Source organism: Strix uralensis, chromosome 9 (genome assembly GCF_047716275.1).
Source record: "Strix uralensis isolate ZFMK-TIS-50842 chromosome 9, bStrUra1, whole genome shotgun sequence".
Lineage (NCBI taxonomy): Eukaryota > Metazoa > Chordata > Aves > Strigiformes > Strigidae > Strix > Strix uralensis.
Window position 1 is genome coordinate 580,534 of NC_133980.1, and position 13,693 is coordinate 594,226.

Here is a 13,693-nt window from a genome sequence, read left to right on the forward strand (position 1 = left end):
GGGACATGAAATACAAAGAGGGTTTCTGCACGGCTCACACTTTTTGTGCTTGGAAAGCTTCCTTTGTTTTTCAGTGGCATCTGTAGCACTGGAAACTGGCACCCAGTTTCCCGCTTGGTGTTACATTATGAAATAGTTAATAACATTTTAAGGAAGGGAGGGGAGCTGTTTATAAGCAGCTTTTGCATCTTTCACGTTTCTTATTTCCGTGTTAGTGGAGTGACTGTACTTGTGACAGTGCTGGATGGACACAGGAATGGCGCCAGCTGGAGTGAGGTGGTTGCTGCAGTTCTCCGCGGTGGGATCTAACGCCTGGCACTGGCCCCTGGGCACCCAAATCTCTGGGTGGGTCAGACAGCGATGATGTGTGCGCAGGGAATGCAAAGTTTCTACCAAAGATGTGTCAGCTCCTGATCCTCGCATCGCTCCAAAAATCCTTATATAATAAAATAAGAAAAGCCTATTACAGAGTTTCTTGGGAAAGCTTACATGTGTTGTTACGTGTGTCGATGAATCGCACATTCCTTCTGGACCTACAAAAACTTCTCTGGCTGAAATTCTCTCTGTGAGAGATGCAAATTCATCTTTCCCAAATGGTGGCACATTCTTCTCGTCAAAACCAAAGGGTCTGGCGACAAGAAGCCAATAAGAAAATCCCCCAGATCTGAAGATGTCTTTGTTTTTCATTCAAAGCAAGCCATCATGTCCCCAGAGAGGTGAATTCTTGTGTCTGCTCTCCATCCTCTGGGTGCAGAGGATTTGTCTTTTGAAGGGCCCCAACCCTTCACCCCGCCCCAGGCCGGCTGCAAGGGCGGGGCCAGGCCAGGCAGGGAGGGAAGTGGCGTGCACGGGGGCACGGTGGCGACAAGCGGGGCCGGGCAGCTGTGGGGAGGAAACGGCTGCTGCCACGGATGGAGCCTGGGAGGGCAGCGTGAATGCCGAGGGGCGAAGAGAGGCGCGAGAAATGGCACAGCGGAGGAGAGAGAGGGGAAGGGGAGGGCAAGACGGAGAGGAAGAAGGAGCGCTGTGGTCTTGGGGTGAGGAGCAGCGCCAAGGAAAGGAACATGGTCATCGTGACATGAAGACTGTCCTCTGTTGATGTCACCCAACCCTTCAGGCTTCACCACCCCTCCTTGTGCCAAGGCTTTCCCATTCCTCCTCTCCTAGAAGCTGTCCCTAGTCCTCCTCCTGAGCTTACTTACCAGAGCTGAAAGAACATGCTGTGTCACCAGTTAAATGCACATCATCCATCCCCAAATCAGGCTGTTCTACATCTATCTACGGTCTAATTCATATGGGCAAAGGATATTAACAACTGTCGAACTGCCAGGTAAATCTGCCAGGTTGAAAACTAATCTAATGGCAGAGTATACTAGGTGTGCAGCTCTTCAAAAGTAAACTTCCATTTACAGCAGGATCATAAAAATCTTTGAGGCTGTGGCTTTTCACCCTTGTATCTCCGGGAGTTATTGCTCAATGAGGGAGTATGTGGTGTTTTGTGTGAACCCAGAGATAATTGTGAGCAGCTACTTAAATAGCCCTAATTATGTTTAGAGAAGGCTGTTCCCTGAAAGCAGCTAGAATCTGTGAATAAACATATTGCCACAGGTGACCACCTGATCTAAGCATATGGACCTAAAAAAAGCCAGTTTGCTAAGTTTAAATACCTCAAAATAAAGCTGAGCAGACAGCAGACGCCAACAGCTGTGCCTGCTCCGTACACGCTACCAAAAGCAGCACTGCACAGGGGCTTTGTTGTGGAGGAGAGTGCAGCTCAGGTCCTTGTGGCATTGCAGACAACCACAGAATGTTTAGCCAGCCTGTAATGAGCTCCTGAGGGGACTGGGGGGCTTAAAATACAGGCCTTTAAATACCACTTGGGCAAAGAAAGATGAAGTGACTAGGCCCTGTGAATGGGGGGATGGAGAAACCCAGTGGCTTATTTTGCTTAATCCTTGTGCAAACACACTCAGTGTCTGCTGGCGTCCAGCGGCAGCCCTGCATGGCTGGGGACGGTGGGCACCCGCTCCCCACCCAGGGCTGATGGGGCTGGGTGGGCGCAGCCTCAGCCCCGAAGTTACCCCTGGGGAGCAACACCCAGAGGCTGTAGGACCTTGTGGGGCACCTGCAGACCTGCACTTTCTGTCTCAGGACAGAGTCTCTCTCTCTCCACCAGCGGCGCCTGCCCAGGAAGACATGGCTTGGGCAGCACCTGGCCCCCAGCTGTGCCTGAGCGTCAGGAGGATCCGTGGTCCGTCCCCACTCCGCCCAGACCAGCAGCACAGCTGCTCCACAGCTCAGCCCTGTCTCTGGGAGGTAGGGCTGGGCAGCACGACCCCTCTCCAGCCTCCTGTAGAGTTTGGTGCTTCAGGCAGAGTTGAACCCTGTCCTGCTCCCGACCGTGCTCGTGTGTGCCACCAGCCTGGAGTCTTGGCCCTTGGGGAGGGCCGGGACCTGCTCGGCTTTGCTGAGCCCACCACCTGGTCATGGCGGGGGGGACTCACAGAAACAGCATTTGTTTGCAACAGTTGGCCAGTGAGCTGGCAAGTGGGGTTCGGGCAAGCGGAGCTCAGGTGAGCAGGGCTTAGGCAAGCAGGACTCAGCCCACAGGACCCAGCTTCCAGCTTGGCTGCGGCCCTAAGCTGCCAGAATTTTTGAAAGTCCATGACAGAGAGGACAAATGTGAAGCTGTTTAACGTCTGTGAGGGTTGAAGAGTTCACGGTAACAGCTGAGATAACACCGGGCCTGGCTCCGGGCCCCGAGCCCTCCCTGCACTGCCGGCCTTCTCCTGTTCCGGGCGTGAGCGCCCAGCTGCCTCACCCTGCCATTAACCACGTGTGGCTTCAGCCTGACTTTAACATGCCAAAGGTCCTCCTAACCCACCGCTGGGCTCACAGCTTGTCCTCTTCACCTTCAACTCCCCATCTCTGAATGTTTCTTCGAATTGCTCCCCCCCCAGTATCATCCTGGTGTTGCCTCTGGATTTTGGCTCACTCTGAGAGGAGGGAAAAAACATTATATCCATTCTAATAATAATAATAAGGTGGGAATGAGAATAAAGATAAGTTTTAGAGATGAGTCTTATGTACCAGAGATATGAAGGACTGTCACAAATCCTCTGGATGATCAGAGTTTGTTGGGGTCTTCAGCTGGGGCAGCGCTTGCCCCTGGAAGAGCCACGGGCTGGGGCCAGTTTCAGACGGGTGCAGGTGTGGGGCTGGGGTGCAGGTGTGGGGCTGTGCTGGTCTGCGTTGCACAGGTTGTGCTCAGGGCTGGGAGGCATTCGCAGCCCTGCCAGCTCCTGCTTGTGGCTGGAAGCAATGCCAGTACCACCTCAGGCTACGGGCAGAAAAAGTCCATTGAACCACATCGCCTCTTTGCTATAGACAAAACCCAGAGAGATGACTCACGCCTGAAATGTGAAGGTTTTCCTGAGGCCCTCCAAACAATCACTTCATTTCATGCCTGAATACCAGTCAGTGAATTTCTAAGATAATATGTAAACAGAGACAGTTACGAATCAAAATAACCAGCGTTTCCTTTGCACACCACAGAAGCTTTCAGCAGAGCTTTGTGCCGTTGCACCTGGTGGGAGAACAGTCACAGTGCGACTCTGCCATTCCAGGACAGCTGAATCTCTAGTTATAACTTTGTGAAGCTGTGCTGACAAACACACAGAGTACCAGAACAAGTAACATCCAGTGGAGGTGCCGGCGTGAACCCGACATGCTAAGGCAGGCGTGCATAAATGAGGCCACTGTTGAGCAGGACATCTTTTCCGATGCTGTTCCTGTGAGCAGAGACCCACGACATACATGTGTGGAAGCAGATCTGTCTCCCTGCTAGTTTGCACAGACTTGCACATCCGTGCGCATCAGCGATCACTCCGAGCAGTGGCTCTAAATAGCCACAACCAGCACCACATCCCTTTTTCAGAGAAGTGTGTTGAAACACACATCTGGACTTTTCAGCAGGGAGTGATGGTTATCAGAAGGGGACTAGCAATGCAAAATTAGAAGCGAGCAAGCCGCGGTGGAAGGGGCAGACTACCTGAACCCTCAGCTGCATGTCAGAGATTTGTCATGCTCTTGACGGAGTCTCTGCTACATTTCTGCAGGCAGACGGCCTGGAGATGGGGTGTGAGCTGATGGCTGTGTACTTACAGGTTTAGTCTGGGGGTAGCAGATGTAGCTCTCAGCACCGGCAAGTTCACGTGCTGAAGAGCTGCATCGCTCTAATATGCTTCTTCCCTCTTCATGCATACTTTGAACCCAACCCAGAGATGTTTTTTGATGCCTGATCCTCACTGGGTCCCTGCTAGAGATCAGTCTTGGTTTTCTTTCCTGGCTTCCCTGTAATTACAGCATGTGAAGCCGGTAAACGGGAGGCAGGCTTGCTGCTGGCCCCTTCCCTGTGCTGAAGACGTGCAGGTGGAGGCAGGGCTGTTCGTACTGACCCCTGTGAAGGACGGTGTTCAGCTCCTCAGCAAATCCATCATGGTGCAGCCGGATGGTGATTCCTGCACGGTGGTGGACTGAACCACGCGCCCAAAGCTCTCACAACCACAGGCTGCCTTCCAGGTCCCTGTCTGGGAGGCTGCTGGCCCTAAAGCAAGAGCAGACGAGTAGGACACACAGCAGCCTCTGTGTGCACTATGTAACACAGACCACACTGTGTCTGCCCAATGGCCCTGATACTCCAGTGTCCTCTCTCCCAAGCCAGCTGCAAGCAGATACCTATAAAACAGTCAGAGAATGGCAAACATATCTGCTGTTTTTCCCCTGCTAATCTCCCAGCCTTTCATATTTTCAGTTCAGGGGATTATATGAGCGGGCTGTGGTCTCTTTGGTGATTCTCACTGGCTCTGTTCCACGTACTTGTCCATTTTCTCCTTGAGTCCCTGAGAAATTTTCGAATGTTTTCTGCAAATGCCCTTTGCAAAGCCTTCTGCAGGGCTAGTGCTGCTGTGGACTGACCTCCTCTGATTTGCTTTGAACCTGGCTCTTACGAGCCTTTGCTCTTTGTAGGCACCCTTATCCACCCTGCTCGATGGCCTCTAGCATGGTGCCTTTCTCTGAAGCTTTTCCAATTCTAATGTCCCTGTTGGAGATGAGGCGACCAGCACTGCAAACGGTGCTCAAAGTGTGTCTGAACCCTGGATTTGTACCCTACCACAGTTATGTCTTCCGTTTTGGTTGCCTAATAATTGCCAGTGTTAAATCTGTTGGGTTTTTTTGACTGCTGCAGAGCACTGAGCTGATGTTTTCACACTATCTAGCACAAGCTTGAGGCCTCACTCTTGCCTGGTAATGGTCTGATCATTTTTTATAGGTGAAGCTATAATTTTTTCTAGTTACATCAAATTACAGTTATATACATTAAAAATAACTTGCTGTTGTATTGCCCCGTACTCAGCTTTGCTGGGGTCTTATGCATTTCTTCATAGTCACCTCCTACTACTGCAATATATTGAAATAAACGCTGGTAATCTTTAGTGTGCTGGGCTGTGAGCTGCGCTGAGTCAGGACCTACTGGAAGTCCTGTTCAGCATTTTCCCCCCAGGATTAGTAACATCCAAGAAAGTCAAGGCAGGAAACTGGAGATGTTTACAGCATCACTCATCTTGGTTTAATTTACTGTCAGATGTAAATCGATGCCTTAATCCCACTGTGATAAAAATCTTTATGATCTCTGCAGTGGATAAAGCTGTTTGGTCAGGCCAAGTAGCCAGTTTTAAACCAGTCACTATAATCCCCTTTTTCACCAAAGCAGGTGACTTTGTAATCACTATAAACTAGATCCTCCCCAAGACATCATTATTCTGTAACATTAGCTGCAATACTGAATTTACTTTGGACTTTGCTAGAAGACATGATGGAGTTGTTAGTTTGCTTCATTTTCACATCACAAACTGCACTGACACGTAGTGTACAAAGCTAAGGTTCTTTGCGCAGTTACATGAACAAAAAAGATTAGAGTAGCATCTTTTTTAAGAATGATGAGCAAGCATCTTTAGTTAGATGAAGACGGGAAGTCTTGTGGTTAGACACCCACTTAGAAGCCGCAGGACTTGGCTTGCTTCCAGCACTGAACAGATTTTTTACATTATCTTTGAGCCCCAGCTTCCCCATTCAGGAATTTTGTGAAGTTCAAGTGATTCATATTTCCTAAATTGACTTCTCTCTTCCTCCTATAACCATTTTGGCTGACTAGGTTTGTACTCTTTCAACCATTAGATTTAAATATGAGTCAACCTGGAAGAAATGGGTAGCACAGGATGTACTAGCTTTGGCTGAGAGAACACCCCGAGTGCACACATTTAAAGAATTAGAGTTTAATTGTGGTGTTACGGCACTGTCCGCATACAAGGTCAACTTCACTCTTCCCAGCTGACACAAATCTGTTCAGCTCAGAAAAGCCAGGGACACGCAGACGACTGCTGTGGTGACATTCATCTTCCTCCTGGGCAGGGGCATGCGAAGCTGCTCTAAAGGAATGACGAATGTGCTTGCTCTCCTCCTGGTGTGTTACAGCAGCTTTCCAAGCACCGTCCCGTGTGAGCAAAAGAAATCCTGGGACAAACACCATGAGCCTCTAGACCCTGCACTTATTCCCAGGAAACTTCATTACTGACACACACAGTGATGAGAACCTCCTTTGTGTTCCTCCTGGCACATCTACCGAAGGAAATGATTCAGGGACGGCCTCTTGTCATGGACAGGATGGCATTGCTTGGCTTTCACAATAACCAGGCATTGAAACACAGATGACTGTACCAGAGCAGCCCTTTTTTTTTGAATGGCAATGATAACATTTGGCACATATGTCACGTTTCCAATAAAAAGCCCTCGTTGCATTCCCCCAGAACAGAGCACAACGTGTGCTTCCCCTTCCTCTGATGTGCCCATTTCCCACCATGCTGTGCCGGGCAGGCAGGCGCTTATGGCGATGCTGGGTACTGCAGGGGGGGTACATCCCCAGGAGGCTGTTGGCACTGTATATTCAATCCCTCCACATCAGCAGACCTGGGTTAGTGACAAGACAGAACAAGGCCCAAAGTCAGCAGACACCCAGTGCAACCACTGAAGATGTCTGCTTTCTGTAGCTGAGGCTGGCTGCCTTTCTTAAGGAACCCAAAATCCTGTCTGGTAGAAAACATCTTAAGTTACCACACAGAAAAAGAAAAAAAACCCCAAACAGTGATCACCTGGCCAAGTCTTTGGGATGGAAGATCTCAAAAATCTAGATGAGATGGACGTGGCACGTCTCCTGCCTGGAATCCTGGGGAGCGTTTGTCGGCAGCATGCCCGATCGTGTGCTGCTGCTCGGACACGGGGCAGAGCACAGCCATTGCCTTGCCAGCTCCGTGCTCCAGGTCCCTCCCGGCTGCGGGAGAAGCCGGAGATACCTGGGTGGGACAACCACCAGGCCTGAGGAAAGACCACTTAGGCCCACAGTTAGTTTCCCTGGCAAGGCATCCCTTGCTCCCAGTGCGAAGCCCTGCCTGCGGCCAGTGTGCCCACTGCTGCGCTGCCACCGTTCGCAGGAGCGTGCTGCAGCGCTTCTCAGCGGTGTGGCACCGCTGAGGGTGACGGCGAAAGCCAGTGCAGCAAATAAGGTGAACGGCACCAAACTGTCTGGGGGGAAAGCAATTTTAGTGCAATGTTGACCACCCATACTTCAGAGTCATTCTTTGTGCTGAGGCAACACGGGCAGGCAGAGTAGCGGTCACGTGTGGATTGTGTAGGTCCCTTTGGTATGCCAACGCTGAAGCCCATAAAATGAGGAAAGAGGGACTCACAACTCTGTCGCAGGGATGAAAAGGCAGGTTCAGATCCTGCCGCAACTTTGGCTCACAATCTGACAGACTCCGTACATTTAAAGTTGCAGAACTAAGTTCTTTGCATTTCAGCTTTATGAATGCTAGACGGCGTTTTTGCCACATTTAGTCTATCAGATTTCTCAGTTTTATCCATATTCCATCAGAGTAAATTAAACCCCTAATTATGCTTCCTTTCCTTGCTTGTAAGTGGGTGACAAGGAAGTCAGGGTCAAGACAGGCCTTGTGAGGAGGAAGGTGGTAATAGCTGTGAAGTGCCCTGTCCGGTGAAGTCTCAAATGAAAGACAGGCTGGCTGTGCAAAGCATTATAAAGCCTTTGAAAATGAAGATAATAAGAAGGCAGGCCCCTATCTTTTGCTGGTGTGTGAGATTCAGAATCCCTGCTGCTGAACAGCATTTCCATGCCAGGAACCTGCACCAGCTGCTACGGCCGCAGCACAATCCTTCAGTTGATACCAAAGCATGGGCTGTGCTCCAGTTCTTGGACTCCTTCACCTCTGTATCACCAGGATTTCTTCAGCACAGTCATTAACAGCTCACACATACCTGCCACACCTTCCAGCACACGCCTCTGCATTCCTCGTCCTGCTCCCAGCCATGCCTGCCTCACGGACCCGTGCTCTCGGGCTCCCATTCACTGTCTCTCTTATTCATGTGGGATCACCTCGTCCTGTGGAGTGCTGGTAAATTGTGGTCATGGTGAATTTAGCCCTGTCCTTGCAAGAACAGGTCAAGGGCAGATTATCCTGTCACCTAACCAGTACTTTTTGGAAGTATTTTACAACTTACATAAAGAAAGTAAGTGCTGGAAACACCTGATCTGTAGTGACAACCTCTGGATCTTACTGCACACCAGCTAATGCCCATCACTTGATGCATGTCGGTCCATTCTCCGATCTCTGACTGGAACCTCCAAGCTTTCCCCCAATCTTTTCTCAGTTTATAAAGCTTTTCCTACCATCTGTTATGCTTACCAAGTCTCCCGTTCCCACGTGCTGTTGGTATTTCCAGCTCTCAGCGTGTCTGTGACAGACAGCTCTGTCTTCCAGGGGATGCAGTACCTGGTAGCCCTGACGGAACAAGCTGGGGTCACAGCACCTGACCCCGAGGGTACCTTGGCTCTGGGCCTTGGCACAGGCCAGCTGAAAAGTCATGCCGCCTTCCCCCCCTTCTTCTTGTTCTTCTTACACAGCACAGCAAATCAAAACCTCAGATTGGCACAACTCCTATTGTTGCTTGATTTGCAGTCTAGAAGAAAATCAAGCTCCTCATTTTCATACAGCAAGTGGGAACCAGCAGTGGTTGGCAACTTCCCAGCCTTGGCCAAGGGCAAAGGAAATAGTTAATCTGTCACTCCTTTGAAACACAAATCTCTCTGCTTCTTACCCGGGCAAGGGAAAGATGCGAGTCCTTGACTAATATTAAACCACTTAGCTTAGGCTGTTTAGTTTCTCACTTTTCTGTTCTAGTCTCAAATTCTATGCCTTGATTTTTAGTTTAATCCTTTATTTTTAAGGTTTACCTGGCATCAACCGCTTCTCAAAACTATTCATTCTGTCCATTAATAAGACTCATTAGCTGTTTACCTAACATGTTACTGCATTATAATTAAAATGGTATTCTGTTCTGGAAAAAAAAATATCTAAAAAGTGATATCTCAAGAAGTGTTTGTTAGATTTGTACGGTAGAGAAGGTGTCCACGGGCTCTGGGTTGGAAGGATGTCCCTCCAATTACCCTCGTTTTCTTCCAGTCGCCTTTCTGCACATGCAAGTCCTGCTGACCATTAGATACAAGGGCCATGGCAGGTTAAGGTGTATATATGTTGAGAACTTATTGATGGTAAATAAGATGTTACTGACAGATTCACTTCAGGCCCTTTGCAAAAGAGCTTCTTTCTGGAGAGATGCCCAGGAGGAGGGATGGAGAGACACCGGTGTCAGAGGCGCCCCTGCTGCCATCCCGGTGCAGGTTTGCAGTCCTGCTGCAGGGCCTCTCTGCGAGCCTTCCCGAGGGAAGAAGGACCTGGCGGTGGGAAGGGCTTTTCTCTGGGACTGATCCCAGCCCCGGCCTGCTTTGAGGATGTGGATTTCTTCTGTCGGTTCACTGCAATACTGTTTCAATTTCGGAACCTGGCACACCTTGAGGTGTGATGTCACTTGTCCGATGACAGCAGAAACTTTTCTGACCACACACCAGTGCAAGGCTTGCCTGCTTTCTCAGTTTTATTTTCTACTCTGAGCTTTGCAGTCTTACATCCATGCTATATTTGCATACACAAAACTGCACTTTAAAAGTGGCCAGTCTGTTTTCATTGAAAAAAAATCCCTCCTTCTGGTATTTTTGCTAGCATCAGTCCCCAGAACACAATCCCTCATGCAGGGAACATGTTCCCCACTGATGTGCCAGACAAAAGTTCATGGCTTTGTCTTACTGAAAATGAAGTCTTGATTATTCATGCAGTTCCCAATGACTCACTCCACACCCTTGAATTATTTCTGACAGATGTAAAATGCCTTCTGCTGAATTCCTACTCCAAAGAGCCTTTTGCATGACCGGTTTATCAGTGAATGTGAGCAGACTCATGATTTACAGTGCTTCATCATCATGGCATGTGCAATACTAGACACGATGACTAGGGAAACCAGACCCACCTATTTTTTGTCATAGGCTCACAGCCCCCAAAATCTCCCAGCAGCCACACAAGAGGTGTTCATGCAGGGCAGGGGTGTGCACAGGGAGACCCTGTATTACCCTGGGGATCTCAACACAGCTCTGCAGATGAAAGAAAACTGATGGGCTGAGGGGGTATGAATTCACTCGCAGGAATGATACGGAGACTGAAGCACACACCTGAAGGCCTGTTTCTGTCACTTTTCACTTTCTTGCTTTCTCTCTACTGCCGAGAGTGTGCTTACCACTGGCTGAATACTCAGCTGTGGTGCAAGTCATGCATGGCCACTGTCCCTGTGTGCCAGCAGTGCAGACCAGACCTTTTCAGCTGCAAGCTAAAGCTGGGCCCTGCTACCTCAGCCTGCTGTGCTGGCCTTACCTCCTCTAAGCTGGAAGTGCCCTCTCTGCCATGTTTACCCACAAACAGGGTTGGCATACATCACTCGGTACGCAGGCAGGAGACACAGATAAACTTTCCTCCACAGCCTGCAGAAGACAGGCGGAGGCTGTTTCCCGAACAGCTTCTTCCTGGAGTGAGGGATCCCCAGGCTGGCCTGAGGATCTTCACAGATCTGCTTTCTCCCACACAGAAAAGCTCTTTTAGGGGCTGCAACATTGAGGTGACTGTCTCCAAAGCAGTAAGGATGCTCTGAGGAGTACAGGCAGCTCGGAGCCCCACCGTGACCCAGCACTGCTCTCGGGTGCAGCCTCACTGTGCACCATGCCATTATGAAGCAGGAACATACCCACAGTAATTTTGCTGCTCACCTCGAGCTAATGCTAACGCTGTGAGATTTAGTCCGGTCAGACATAACTGTTATCCTGTACATGACGCTCCATGTGTCTCACGAGAAATAGTGTGGTTTCCTGTAACAGGGAGCTCTGCCGAGCGGCTGAGCGCTCCCCGTCAGAAAAGACCACGTAGAAACCCCTGTTGTCATACCTGCAGCTAGTGAGAGTGGCTGGTGTGCGTTCGCTGGCGGCTGCGAGCATTTCCGTGACACTCCCTAGCAGGCGGCCAGTGCTGGCACAACGTGAGGCTGAAGACATGACCTCTGCAATGTGAGATTTTAGGCTGGGATTCCACATTTTCCTCCTGTGGAAATCTCTGTCACTGCAAAACAAAACAACAGCACCCACAACCATGTTAAGCAGTCATTTTAGCAATTCTGTAATCTATTATTCATCTGGCTAATTCAAAAAAACCCACTGCGCATTAGACTTTACAACTGTGAAGTTTGTATTCGCAATGGTAAAACTCCCCCGTCTTTTTATTCACAGATGGTCATGATGATACCTTTTTGTTCAATACTTAATCATTTTTGTGTCAGGTTTGACTTGTTTTAGGGAGTTAAATTGAGTGTCTTGTTCAAGGAAGTCCATAATTGAGATACAAATCTGTGCATCTGGGCATCTGTGAAAGACTTCAAGATTTGTGCAGATGACTAAGTACATGTTTTTAAACATCTATTTTATTACCTGAAAGGCATCTACACAGGATGTTAGAAGAGGCTGATCTGTCATCTCCCTGTCTTGTCAGTAGACCCACTGGGTTCTGACAGCTGAATAGAGGCTATTAATTAAAACTGCCAGGTTTTGTCAGACTTTTGTCATACTCCCTAGATAATTCAGTCTTATGCATTTCAAGTAACTTCACTGGGAACATGACCAAACCTTTTAATTCCCCCCCTAAATTCTATGCTGCTCTTTCTAAGAAAGAGGATTTATTCTGGCAGTAATAACCCTTTGCGTTTTGGGGGGGTCGGTGTAACTTGGTGCCACGTTAAGGAGTGTTGGGGTTTGCGCCGGCTCCTCGGGAGAGCAGCCCCGGGCAGCCAGCCTGGGAGCAGCTGTGCAAAGGTTCTGGTATTAACTCCCCACCCTCGGGAAGGTTACAGAGGATAATGCCACAAGTTTTGCAGGAATAAAGAGCCTTTTTGTTGCTTTTCTAAGGAGGATCTATGCTAGAATAAGCAAACAAAAATTGGACCTGATTTCACATTGCTCTGCTCCCACAGCTATCCTTGCTGGAGTCAGTAACTCTGGTATAATGACTCTTAGCTATCCAGTCTTAAAGGAGAAGTGCTATTTTTTCATGTAACTATGACCTATTTTTTAATTCTGCTATATATACAGATTTACTCTCTGTAGCACATCTATAAATCCTTTGAAATGCGTGTGATGCAGAGCAAGCGGTCGGACCTTAAAGGCATATTTAGAAAATGCCACTTTTGTTTATTTTGTTTATAACTGTCTCTGGCCATATTCTCATTGATTTTCCACAGTAGCTTTCAAAGTAATGTTGGTTTGTCTGGATATCCAACATCGTCAAAAACTGCTTAAAATGTCAAACGCAAGGACAGTTGTTTGTTTTTTTCTCACTGCTACAGCCTAACACAAACTTGAACCATGAGCCATCTTGTTACAGCTTCTGAAAGCAAAGGGAAGCTGGATAATTTATGGCACAGCACAAACAGAGCCTCTAAAGATACAGCAGTACCTTGCATGAATCCGTAGCATGCAAATGGACAGACCTTATAATGTTTTCTCATTGTTTCAAAGGAATTTGAGAATAAAATCGTTTGGGTTGAGAGATTGGTTTGGGATAATGACCTGTAGTCATAACAGACAGGTCTTTTATTATGTTGCTTACTTTCTAAATTATCCTCATCAGAGCTTTTCCTTAAACATTTAATTATCTCTGATCCTCTCCGCTCCCTAGACTTCTCTAGTCAGCAGGGACTGAACTGCGTTAGTAAGTGGATTCTTATGGAAATACAAAAACTCTGTTGCTGGAGCAGAAACAAATTTTCCTTCCCTGTAGCTATACCATAGTAATTTTATAAATTTTATTTTTCTGTATTATGTAAGAGATTATTTTATTTATTGTAGCTGAACTAATACTAATAAATAACTTATATCTAAGCACAATGTGTACATATTATAATTCTGTTTTTATTTGCTTGTAGAGCTTTTTACCCAGCCTCACCAGAGGAAGGAAACTGATTTAAAGAAAATCCAGAATATTGTTTCATCTGGAAAAGAACATTTGGGGGCCACACCATCATCAAGCTCTGACAACCAACACTGAGACAGCCTGTTCCCCCCGAGCCCAGCCCACGGGGAGCACCCAGCCCTGCTGCAAGGCGGGCTCAGCCCAGTGCAGTTCCTCCGCTGTTC

The 13,693-nt window shown here is 48.4% G+C and overlaps 1 long non-coding RNA gene across 1 annotated transcript in view; it reads right to left on the reverse strand.

Moving 5' to 3' along the window:
* Positions 1 to 6,886: 6,886 nt before the first annotated feature.
* LOC141947334 (uncharacterized) overlaps positions 6,887 to 13,693 on the reverse strand; it is a 28,699-nt gene continuing 21,892 nt past the window's right edge. The window contains exons 3-4 of the long non-coding RNA XR_012630088.1: positions 11,457 to 11,627; positions 6,887 to 7,026 (exon numbers count right to left, since the gene is read on the reverse strand). This is a non-coding gene — a long non-coding RNA (uncharacterized LOC141947334). The remainder of the gene's footprint in view (positions 7,027 to 11,456; positions 11,628 to 13,693) is intronic.